This window comes from Cupressus sempervirens, chromosome 5 (genome assembly GCF_028749045.1).
Source record: "Cupressus sempervirens isolate cs-2001-9-10 chromosome 5, ASM2874904v1, whole genome shotgun sequence".
In the NCBI taxonomy this organism is placed as follows: Eukaryota; Viridiplantae; Streptophyta; class Pinopsida; order Cupressales; family Cupressaceae; genus Cupressus; species Cupressus sempervirens.
The window spans coordinates 771984321-771997946 of NC_143122.1; the positions used below are offsets into that span (position 1 = coordinate 771984321).

General features: G+C 34.2%; 1 pseudogene across 1 annotated transcript; it reads left to right on the forward strand.

Annotated features, from left to right (window-relative positions):
* Nucleotides 1–3994: 3994 nt before the first annotated feature.
* On the forward strand, nucleotides 3995–8407 carry LOC149558199 (disease resistance protein RPV1-like; annotated as a pseudogene). Its single transcript, XR_016352450.1, has 3 exons — nucleotides 3995–4708; nucleotides 6061–7888; nucleotides 7999–8407. The product of XR_016352450.1 is annotated as a disease resistance protein RPV1-like (transcript).
* The last annotated feature ends 5219 nt before the right edge of the window (nucleotides 8408–13626 follow it).

Consider the following 13626-nt stretch of genomic DNA (forward strand, 5'->3'; position numbering starts at 1 on the left):
ACATAAATGTCAAATAACTTGACCATTATTCATGTTTAATTACCATTGCTATGCTGAAATGTCCAAATTCTAATAAAATTAGGGTTATTAAAAGAGGTTTAATCAAACTGATTCATGTTATTCTCATTAAAAAATTCTACAGATTCAAAAACAAACTTCTAATAAGGAAAACATAAAAAATGCCACAACTATTTTTATTTGTCAATAATATATAATTTAAATGGTTTTATTTCCAAGTGAAAAATCTGCAATAAAAATATTATAACAACTTTTTTTTCCAATAGATTCTTGGAACCATTTTGGAAAAAGAGAGGTACAATTTTATTAAGAGAAAAAGAAACACAACAATGAGAGCTCAATAAGGAGCTCGATCCTGAGCAACAAGATCATCAATTCTTGCACCATCTCAAAGGAAAGTTGCCTCTGATCCATAATATTCCAACCCGAATCATGACTAGAAGCCCATTTGGCTAAACAATTAGCAGGTCTGTTCCATTCACAAGGAATATAAGTGAACCTAATGAACTAAAAAGAAATAGAAAAGAGAATAATCTGATTAACAACAGTGGCCAGCTGCCAACTAACATCCTCAAGCTCCTGTGAGGAAAGAAAGTTCACCACCACTTGGAAATCAGACTCACAGATAATCTTACTCCATCCCTGCAAGAAACACTATTCCACAACATATAAAATAGCCTGAGGTTCCATGAGATTGTTAGTGTAATCACCGTTATGAACTGAGAAAAAGAATTTAACATCACTAGAACTACACTGACCCACTCCCCCAATACTAGCAGGGCCTGGATTCCCTCGGGAAGAACTATTAGTGTTAATTTTTAGAACTCCACAGGGAGGAGGAGTCCAATGTCCATCCCGATTCACCTGACCATTCCTTGATGCTAAGGCTGCCCGGACACAAAAGGAAACCTTTGAGCTGCAACCCCATCCTGAAGATGAAAATTGAGGCAATTTCATATAGTAAGATCAATGGGATCCATACCCCCATCAAGCTCACACTTCACTTGAATAGTTTCCTGAAGAGAATGTGAAATCTTCCACCAAAGATGCAAAACACCAAGCCGAACATCTTTGAAGATTTGACAATTCCTCTCTAGCCAGATATGCCAAAGCATAAATGATGGACCAACAATCCAAGTAGCATGGAGAGGAGAGGACTTGGAGGGAGCATTTCCCAAGTGGGCCTAGAACTCGGGCAAAGAGGAAGCGTGACTACAAGAGCAACCCCAAGTAGTCTACCAAAGGTGCCATAGCTGAATAGAATAGGAACAATGGAAGAATAGATGGGAGACAAACTCCTCCCCATTACCACACAAAACACAATAAGAGGGGCCCTGAAATCCACATTTACAAATATTATCCCATGTAAGATAGCGATTGTAAGCCACTAGCCACATGAAAAAATTACACTTGGACCAAGAAACTTTATTCCAGACTTGCTTCCACCACGGGACCTCAACATCCCTAAATAATTGTCTAGTTATCTCCTGATACCCAGTAGAGACATGATATTTAGTAGACAAGGTACCTCCCCAAGCCAAAACATCTAGACCTAGCAAAGAGGAACACGTTTTGGAGGCCAAAATCTGAGAAAGCTCCTGACGATCCACATCTATGCCCCTCTAGGAGGCCACTTCGAAGAATGCTTCCATCTGTAACCAACAACAAGTCCCAATTGATAAGGAGTCTTGTAATGAGCCACTTTATCCCATCCAGTGGCATGAAAAGAGTCACAAAGAGTCTAAAGATGAGGGTACATGGATAATATGGATGGGAATCCATACCAAGCATCAGACCAAAATAGAGCCTCAGAACCTCCTTTACATATCCTAAATAGACCCCTCTTGACTAACAGTGCACCTATCTTCAGAGTATGCCAGACCGTTGAGCGACAACCTTCAAGAGGAAGTGCAAAAGCAAAACAAAGATCAACACCATGAAAATATTTATGAGTGATAATACGAGCCCAAAGTTGATGTTGTCTAGAGCACCATCGCCAATAAAGTTTAGCAACCAATGCTTGACTACTCAAGAGAGCTGATTGAAGACCAAGACCACCCACCTTTTTAGGCCTACAAATAGTCTCCCAACTAATCAAGCTCCATTTAGTACTATGCAGATTACCACTCCAAAGGAATTGCTGAGAAAGAGCATCGAACTTCTTGAGAAAGTAAATAGGAGCAGCCTGAACCATGCTTCTATAAGTAGGAAGAGCTTGGATAATAGATTGAAGAAGAGTAACCCGAGTAGTAGTAGAAAGCCATCTATGAGTTATAACAATTTTTTATGAGCATTTTGTTGGAAACTTTTTTTTTCAAATAAAAAACTTACAATAGAAAATATTATAACAATTTTTTATAAATAATATGCTTTTTTTAAACTAAAAGAGGGGTAAAATTTTTATTGAATATCAAAGAGAGTAGAACAACACAAGAAACAAAGGGAAGTATAGAGCTTTATCCTGGTCCACAAGTTGAACTAGCATTTCAGATAAATCAAGGGGAAGCATCCTATGATCAATAATATTCCAAGTCTGCCCTTGCTTAGAGGCCCATTTAGCAGACAATCAGCCACACTGTTCCACTCATGAGGGATATGCATAAAAGACACAGAATCAAGAGAATTGCATAACTGAATGATCTGCAGAATAACCAGAGCCCAATGCCAATCTACATGCCCAAGGTCCCTTTTATTCAATAAATTCACAACTACCTCTTTCCAAATAGAAAACATATGAAAGAAAATATTAGAATATTTTTTTTTATCATGATATTCATGGAATTTTAAGGCTATAGGTTGTCCCCTCATCTGCATTTCGTATTTCAAGCTTTTGTTCTTCTAGTTAATACTTATTTTACTTAATGCTAAAAAAAACTGATATTAAAAGAAAATTATCTTGAAAGCTTTTAAACCCAATGTTTGGTACATAGGACCATTTGCATGAGGAATAGTTTTTTTGGCAATTTGTTACAAGACAGAAAGGATAGTTGGGCTATATAAAGAATAAAGATTTATTAAATTTTATATTTACAACATAGAAAAAATATGTGAAAATTTAATTAAATGTAAGATACCTAAGTCAAACATAAACAAACTAAAGAAAATGAGAGAGTGTGTGGGATAGATGTGAGGTATAGATGGAGGATAAATTGGAGGAAGAGATAGTGAGAGTAGGTGGAGGACACCTATGAATGAGTGGGAAAAGGGGGAGAGAGTGAGACACATGGAAGGCAAATAAAGATCAAATCTAGCCTAAATTGTATCGTACCTTGATTTTGAACTTAAGTCAACATAGTGGTATGTAAATTTTAACTTAAAGTCATAATTGTAAATGAAAATAAATTATATTCCTTTTCACAATTGAATAATAATTCAAATTATGACCTAAATCTAATTATCAACCCATATATATAGCACATTGTACCATAAGGATAAACCGAATCTTATCAAATATGAACATGAAAATGTAAATGTAGTTCACCTTTTTCCCAATCGATATAAAGACAAATTATAATCTAAACCTAAACATCACATCAAATAAAAAAATTTAAAATATAAAGTCTATAAATATCAAGACTTTAATGTATTAGTAAAAAATATTTCACAATTAAAAATTAAAGTGTTGACAAGTTATAGCAAGTTATATTTTGGCACTATTATAGTTCATAATTACATAGAAAATAGGTTGCTATCTTTAAAATAACATCTCGGGGCGGTTTCTAAGATACTTTCTTAATGTAATTATTCTCTTGCCGCGTTGGGACCCTCCATTTTGTTTCAACCAAAATTCTCCAAAAACTTAGCAAGAACCTCTGCTATCCGTGTTTTACACGGTTGGGCCCTTCCATTTTTTGTTGCAAGAAAACTCTACAAAACTTCACAGAAAACTGCACTCGATTTTCTCCATCTTCTCTACTTTGAACTGATGAAACTCTGCAGTTTCTCTCCATTTGGTCTCTAATTAGAAATACTTTAAGGAGGTCCAAAAAAAACTTATGCTCTCTGTCCGAATCCGCATGGAACTTGCCGTTTAAGGCACACCTAAGCGATGGAGATTTCTGTTTTCTCCATCTTATCTACTTTGTAGTTTCTCTCCATTTGGTCCACAAAAAACTTCCGCTCTGTCCGAATCCGTCATGGAGATTTCTGTTTCCACCTCCAAAATCCTCTGCGATCCGAATGAGGAGTTTTATCAGTATGACCCTCCCGTCATCGAAATCCCCTTCGATGTCAACAACAAATATAATGTGTTTCTCAGCTTTCGGGGAAAAGATGTGAGAACAACTTTTCTCGACCATCTTTACGACGCTCTCTCTGGAGCGGGACTCAGGGTTTTCCTCGACAGTGAAGAATTGGGGAAAGGGAAAGAAATTGAGTCCAACTTAAAAATAGCCATTCAAACAAGTGATATATTCATACCAATATTTTCGAGGAACTACGCAGAATCAACATGGTGTCTGAAGGAGGCGGCCCAGATGTGTAGATGCAATGGTTTTATTATTCCTCTCTTCTATGATGTGGAGCCCTCTGATGTTCGCTATCCCCAGAGAAAGGGAGGTCTATTCGAAGGGGCATTCAAGAAACATTACAGCCATTCAGATCGGCAGGATGAGAAAACTATCGAGGAATGGAAGAATGCTCTTCATCAAATATCTTCTCTTTCTGGGTGGACAAGGGCAGCTAAATTAGGGTAAGTTGTTTGCTTCCCTCTTTTTAATTACCCAAAATAAAAAAGCAAAGGAAAACATTTCGTTTGTGGAATAATTTGTTTGTTTAGAATATCCTTAATCATTAATCAATTATCTCTTCAAAATAAGATTATAATTTAGGTAAAGGTCTTAAGGGGCTTAACCTGAGAAAGAGGGTGCTCTTATGAATTAGATTTTGTTTAGCTAAAAGATTATTTGAAATCTTCTTTATTAAAATAGAAGTTCTTAGTTTTTAGGAGAAGGTGAAAAAGGGTTGACTATAGAAATTGTTTCAATATATTTTCTAGCATTCGTGAAAAAATTAAATTTAAGATTTTTCTTAAAAAAAAGCATTTGAAAGAAAAATTGATTTTTCACTTGTTTCTTTATGCACACTGTATAAGAGAGTTATTTTCCCCATCAGACCACTAATTTTCTTAATTTTTTAAAGCTAAACTACACTGAAAAATCTTTGGAACAATCAGATTTAAAATATTTTGAAAGGAACAAGCATTCACTACCTAGATGATCAGAATTTTGAAGCCCTCTTATGATAAACTTCCAGAATTTTGTCACTTCTAATGTTTCTATTACAGTAATCTTTTGGTTCCTTTGTATTTGTCCATAACATAACCTTTTGTTCCTTTTTCTCATGTGAGCTATTCCTATTTTATTCTTGTAAAAGTTTACTTTTTGCATTTCAAAAATTCCCCTCTATACTCTTCTTCTGTACTTGTAATATCAAGCACACTACTAAAATTAAAAGCCCTCACAAATATGTGATCCTTGAAAGTAGATGATGAATAAGTTAGAAAGGAAAACTGCATGTATTGCATGTTGAGGAAAAATGGTGCAAAATTTTCCAATTTTATGTTTGTTCCTACATCTGACACGAAATAAAAAATGTGGATTCGATGTGCTATAAATACCCAGCCACCCTTAAACATCACATATAAAGAAAACATTAGTCTTTCAAAAGTAAGTCAACTTTGACTATTTAACACCTTTCCCTAAGAATCAAGCCTTAGTATGTGATACTTGAGCTCTCTCCAAATACCCTAGTCAATTTATTTCTATTATTTATGAGATTTCAATAAGAAAAAAAGACTGAAAATTTCTTGAAAACATAATCAATCTATAAAGAACCTTTTGTCAATAGTTCAATTTTTCTTTTTCTTTTTCTTTTTCCTTCTATAAATTCGAAAAACTGGTCATTTTATAATCCGATGAACTGGCTCTAAATTCGAAAAACTGGTCATTTTATAATCCGATGAACTGGCTCTATCTCTGTAATTAGTAATCCTTATATTGAGTGGCAGCTAGTAAGGTGTAATATATGGAAGGTGATTTTGAGGTACGAAGAACGATTGATAAAGAGAGTTGTGAAAGATGTCTTGAATACCTTGAAGATTACTCCGCTTGATGTCCCTCCCCATCTTGTGGGACTCCAAACGCATATCTCTGACCTACTCAAAAGATTACATCTGAGTTCATGCAGGCACACCACAGTCAGAGTGGGAGTCGGCGGTCTCGGCGGCATCGGCAAAACCACCTTGGTCAAAGCTGTTTACAATAGAATTTATGCAATGTTTCACGCTCATTTCTTTGCACAGAAAATTACGACCCTTGAGGAATTGCAACAAGCAATTCTGAGAAGACTGGTAAATTACCGTGGTGATGTTTCAAGTGTTGCCGAGGGGAAAGCTCTGATGAAAAATCTATTACGAGGATCTCGTGTTCTTATCATATTGGACAATGTGAATGATATGAGCCACTTGGATGCAGTCAGCGGTAATTGGTATGGGCCTGGTGGTCGACTCATCATTACTTCCCGAGATCGACACATCCTCAATCTTGCTAACCTTGATTCAGTTCTTCAAATGAGTGGGCTGCGAAAAGGTGAAGCCTTTCAATTATTTTGTTGGCGCATTATCGAGGCCGTTCCCTGAAGCCAGCTACAAAAGCCTTTCTACAAGAATTGCAAGAGCCTGCCGGGGTCATCCTCTTTCTCTACAAGTCATTGGAGCGCATTTGTATGATAAGAAGGAGCCGAATGATATCCAGTGTTGGGAAGAAGCTCTTCATAACATCGGGGGAAATCAAGAAATATCCAGAGTCCTCCGAATCAGTTATAATGGACTTAGCCAGGTTGAGAAGGAAATGTTTCTGGATATAGCTTGTTACTTTTCTGGTGAGAGGAAAACTGACGCTGTTACTGTCTGGGATGTTTTATACACCGACAGAGTTCAAACAGCCCTCAAGAATCTTTCGATGAAAATGCTCATAAACTACAGTGGCCCTCAAGATCTTCTCGATATGCATGACCTTTTGCGAGGAATGGGAAGAGGGATTCAAGAGCTGGCTGATAATAATAGCAGACTGTGCCTGCCAGCGGGAGCGGCACATACAATTTTAAGTAGGGACAAAACAGAGAAAGTGAAAATGCTTGTTTACACAGAGGAGAATGTAAGAAATCCCGTTAGCGTCCACACAATGCCTTGCCTACGCTACCTAGCTCTGCAAAATACAAAAGTAGTTGGTAACATTGGAAACATTGCTCCAAATTTGTTATGTATAAATATAGAAAACTGTGAATTTGTCAGTGATAGGCCTACATGGTTAAAACCAAATACGTTCCAGCTAGATATCAGTTGGTCCCAAGTAAGGATTTTGAGTGTAGAGCAGTGTGAAAGCCTTACAAGTATCCCCAAAACAGTTGACGGTTTGGTGAACGTCCGATGCGTTTGTCTGCGGGATTGTGTGGCTCTCACAACACTTCCAAACACACTTGGTTACTTGCCACAACTTAAGGAGTTGTGTTTTTACGGTTGTACCAATTTAAGAGGCCTTCCTAACTCTGTGAGCAACTTGAAGCAACTTAAAATGCTGAAGTTGGCAGACTGCACAAGGATCAGGAATCTTCCCAGTAGTGTGGGAAATTCAGGTCAGCTGGAAGTGCTCAACTTGAGAGGATGTTCAGGGCTAAAGAATCTTCCCAACACAATATGTGACTTGGTACAACTCCAACATTTGTTTATACGTGGTTGTTCCGGTTTACAGAGCCTTCATTGCCCATTAGACAAGTTACAAAATCTTAGGAGATTCTGTTTCTCAACTCCGGCACACCCAGAGAGCTTTCACGATTGGGTTTCCAAGTTAGCCCAGCGTAGAGAGATAAACAGGTAAAAAAGGACACTACTTAAGAAGTTTGAAAGAAGATATAGTTCTATTGATTTGTTTGAAATTTTCTCTCATGATAACGTGCTGATTAAAATGATATTTGAACTTGCAGAAGCGTCGGCTTAGGAAGCTTGGTGAAGAAGAAGTTTAATGTCTACTTTGTGTACCACACAGCAGATGAAAGGGAAATATTGATGGGTGATAAGTACAAATACCTGCGCACGGGGTCACTTCGTGTATGCAGAGACAGCGAGGACAACGCAAGTAAGGACATTAGAGAGGCATTAGGTAGCAGTGACATTCTTGTTCCAGTGTTTTCGAAGAACTTCGTGAATTCAATTGTTTGCATGAGAAACTACGTAGCCATGAACTACTCCAATGACCTTGTTATTCCTCTCGTCCTTCGTACCTATACATGGCCCTACTATTATAAATATTTGAAAACAATGAGAAAGTTGAACTATAAAAGTTTATAAGACTTAAAAGACAGTTTTCCCTTGTTTCCTTCGACAATTATATAACAGGGAACTAATGTATTAATGAATTCTTATAATTAAAAAACCTTAAATTCTAAAACTTGGATACAAAATTTATTGTTTTATTTTTGGACTTTTGTTTTTATCGAAAATGGACGAGGTCATTGAAAGTTAAGATTAATTAGTTTTAATTTCAAATTTATTTGTAGTCATTAATTTTAATTTTATGATTGTTTATTTTTAATTTTGTTTGAATAAAAATTACTATAAAAAAAATTAGACAAGCATGCATTAATTGTATTTATCAATTGTTTTCAATAGGTACATTATTCTGCCTTTTAACATGAAATACTATTATTTCCACCAATTTTCAAATATGTATGCATGTTTGAATATGAAGTGACATGTATCTATACAATTTGAACTCAAATTTGTAATTACATCTAAATCCATTGATGAGGCAAAGTTAGATGTTGTATTTTTTTGTATGTCCATATGTGTATGATAGAAAAGTTATCTTTTATAGAGAGGAGAACCAGTATTGTTTGGTCAAAGATATGATTGATTATATTGCAAGAGCCTATTGATTGAATATTGATTTGTTTTTTATTACCACATAACAAATGAAGACACTTGTAAATGCCCAAAATTTGTACTCGTGATTGTAAAAGATAAGGAATATGATAAATCCAATGCTTTCAAAATATATGATCCTAAACATAAAGATTAATTAATTAGATTATGTCTAACTATGATGGGTTATTTCAGGAACCTAAAAGATTACCTCCTAAGAGAGAGAGATAGATATAAAATGAGATTCAATTGCAACAATATACCCCTCTTCCTCACATTAGTATATACATGTTATTAGGTATTGATAATGAAGAAATAAGAAGCAAGTGAAAGAGTTTCTTGAGAAAGATGGCATTCAACCAAGTACTTCTCCATGTAGGCCACCTTTTATGCTAGTACCAAAAAGATATGGCAGATGGATAATGTAGGTGGATTTCTATGCATTGAAAAAAATCACAATGAAGAATGGTTATCCTCTTCCTCATACTGATGATTTGTTAGATCAAGGGATGCAATATATTTCACTAATATACAATTAAGAAGTGGTTATATCATCAAATTAGAATTTCTCAACGTGCTATTTGGGAAACTACTTTTAAAACAAAATAAGTTTTCTTTGAATGAATAATTATGCCTTTTATAATTTGTAATCCTCCTGCCACATTCATGCAAGTTATGAATGGTATATTTAAGTCACTCATTGATGATTTTGTAATAGTCCACTTAGATGATTTTGTATTTTAGGTAAAATTTGGGAAGATAGTGTAATACATGTTGGGAAAGTCTTAAACATTTTTACAAAGGAAAATTTGTGTCTAAAAATGCCTATGTTTGAACTTGGAAAAACATATTTCATAAATTTAGGCTATATCATAGGAGTGATAAATTGAAAATTGATCCATCTAGATTTGAATCCATCACTCAATGGCCTAATCCTAATAATGATAGAGAAATTTGGAGCTTTCTTGGAGAAGGTCAATATTAGAAAAAGTTCATTACTAACTTTTCATTTATTGCATCTCCTTTATATGCTTTGAGAAGTACTAAGCACGTGTTTAAGTGGGAAAACATAGTACAAAAATCATTTGAAACTAGGAAACAGAAGATCAATACTGCCCTAATTTTGGCATTACCAAAATTATAACAACCATATCAAATCAAAATTAATGCAAGCATCTACACAGCGAAAGAAGAGTTAATACAAAAAGGAAATGGATTTTTAACCATTCTTATACTTTCAATGGTAGATTTAGAAAAAATCCTACATATGAAAAATAATTGTATGATTTGGTTAAGAGTATGGGGTAGTGGAAATATTATTTTGATGGGAAAAGAGAAAATCATACATACAGATCATCAAACTTTCTAATATTTCAATTAGAAACCAAGCTATAATAGTAGTGATACTTTTGATAGATGGGAGTGTTATGAAATTCTATTTGGACATCAAGAATAAGAAAGTTACACATAATAAAGTTGTTGGTACGTTATCATAGAGTTTATCATTATATCCAAGCTAGTGTTCAACTTTGGTTATACCTCAAACAAGAATAACTTAAAGGTGAATGTATAAAACTCAAACCTATGAGGTATGGGGTGGTTGTAAGGAGTTGAGTGCCACTTTTGTGTAAAAAGTAAAAATATTATTCATATTTTTTAAATATTCTAACAATTGATGTCAAAATTTGTAACACTTAGAGATTGAGTTTCTTAAAACATTAGTTATAGAAATTGTAGTTCATAAAGAATGTCTTTCATAGATGCAATTAATTTCATTGCTCACAATGTTGAAATTGCTTTTTAGTATGCATGTTTAAAAACTTTTTAAAAAAATTCTATTTTAGAACCATACCACACTCGTGTACAACCATCATATTTTGTTAGTAGTCTTGTTCTAGAATCACATTATGATCTTAGGAAGCTGACATGATGATAGAAAGTACCCTACAAATTGAGGATTTTTTAGTAAAAAATGGCGAGTTTACTTTGAATATGGATTAACCCAACAACAATAACCATAGTAATAACAATGACAAAGATAAGATGAAATCACAATCATGTAACATAGACAAGAATGTGGTATATAATGGTGTAGTGGATGCACTCAAACTCAAGGAACCTACATATAATTTGATAAGTTGTACTCAAGCTACAAGGAAACAAGATGATTCTTCCAAATTCATTGATTCAAAAAAGTCCATTAATCAATTTTATAGTTTAACTTTTTAAAATGTATATGAACTGTATTAATATTTTAGTTATATAAATAAATATTTTCTTCTATTTGCAATAAAAAATAATGAATTTTCTTTTAATATTACTTTTATGGTTTTTATGTTCTTTATGACTACTAATTTCTTTTGTAGAATTTAATATTTCATGACATGTTCTAGAGAAATTATACATACATAAATAGATTTAGGAGTTTTATAACAGCATCATTTTAAAGTCTAAAATAAGAATTCTCACAATTAATTAAAACAATCTAATCCTTTAGATACCTTTCATAGAGTATCAAATATTGAAATCAAACTTCTTTCTTTATTCAAAGATTCCAATTCCTCAAATACTCTTCTTAGATGAATAGCAATATTGAAAATTGCAAATGTTTGAAACTTACACCTTTCTTTATTGAAGCAGTCTAGTTTTTTCAAACACCTTTCTTAGATAAATAACATTGTTGAAATAACAAATATTGAAAACTAACAACTTATCATTTTTCGCCAAGATTTGACAATCATCCTTGTCATTCAACAATCCATTACATTTTATTGGTCACATCTTCCATCGTAAAGTCCAAAGCAAACAAATCAAATAGACCTCACGTTTTTTCTCCTTGCCCACTCTGTCCTAATTGTTAGTTAATCCATGCCAAAATTGAAAAGTTATAAATCAAGAAACTTTCAGTTCTAACTAGATTGTGGCAAATTCAATGCTCTTCTTCCCATCAAGCTCTCCAAGAAAGACATGCTCTAAATACTCTGATTGACTTAAGTTAGGAAAACCTGAACATATTATATTTTTTTATCCACGAGATAATTTATAATCAGTTTTGATTTGCCGGCCTGAAAAACTCCCCATTCCTGGCATGCCATACCAAGTTTTTCTAATTCCATTTGCCTGCAGAGATCTGAATCCCCGAAAAATATGTTCATGTCAATAATGGGAATGTCCATTTGAAGAAGAGGAAAATCAAGCGGGCGCTCTTTCTCTGATCCGATATATCTTTGAGAAAGGCTGTGAAGGTTCTGAGATGCCAATTCCTGAACAACTAAATTTAAAAATGTTTTAGAGTTTCACCAGAGGGATTGAATACCATGGCCGAATTAAATATTAAATACTTCTTTCAATCTAAACAAACCACCTACTTTCTTCTACATTCTTGAATCTTGATACTTTAGTCTAAGAAATCCTATCAAACGTTGAAGTGAGATCAGTTCTAAATCCAATGATCCAGTTGTAATGATGAAATTGAGAACGTGGCTGCTGAATTTTATATTTCATAAAATCGCCCACATACTTCAACTCTCTGTATTTTAATTTCTTAATAGCCATATCCAAAATATGCCATAAAACTCGTTATTGATAATAATAATTCTTATTATCATCTTTCTGGTCCAGATAAGACAACTCCCTGCAATTTTGGTTAACTTTCATATTAGCTTGTTTTGTTTTGTTTTAGTTAGTATTTATGGTTTAGATTTAAGTGAAAGGTCCTTTGGATTATTCAAAGTCTATTTGTTTCGTGAAGTCCAGATTTTCACAGATAAGTTATTATTCTCCGTTGCTTTATGACTTGGACATGACTATTGTTTGTTTGCAGCATTTTACATTTTAGTAATATAATATTTTAAATTTTTTCTTTTTATTGATGTAAAAGTCATCATTTCTGTATACTTACTTTTATGTAGAGTATACTATCTATTATATATAACTGTTGTTTTTCATCTCTTATACAACAATTTAAACAAGGGGTGCAAGCGCTAAAATAGTGGAGTTTTCTTATAACAACTCCTATCATTGTTCTTTGGGCATGGCTCCATTTGGGTCTCTTTATGGACAAAAATGCCAGATTCCTATCAGTTGGGATAGGGTTAAGGATAGGATTATTGTGGGTCCTAAGATGCTAAAAGAGATGGCAAAGCATGTGATCATAATCCTCAATTGGTTGAAAGAGGAAGCAGATTGACAGAAGAGTTATGCAAATAAGAAACACACTTTCTAATAGTTCTAGACTAGGGATACGGTGTTTTTGAAGGTTAGATCACATAAGAGTTCAATCTCATTCAACAAGAGCTCAAAGCTTGCACCAAGATTTGTTGACAATTTTGAGGTTCTAGAAGTTGTCAACCTAATTTCTTATTGACTTGCTCTATCACCTACATTCATAATGTCTTTCATGTTTCTTTTCTTAATCTATATCATCCTAAGAGATCTCATGTGCTTTACTGACATGCATTACAAGTACAAGAACCATGGGTGATGGTAATTTTGTTCACTTGAATCATTGAGCAATGTACCTTTAGGGTATAAGAAATGGATGTCATCTAGTACAAGGCCCAATGGGACCAATTTGGAATGAATAGTTCCATTTGGGAGGATGCAGAGGAGTTACAAAAATCCTTTCCCCATCTTTTTATATAGCTTGCTTTGTTTCAATTATATCTTAGTTTTGGGTGTGTGTGTGTGCC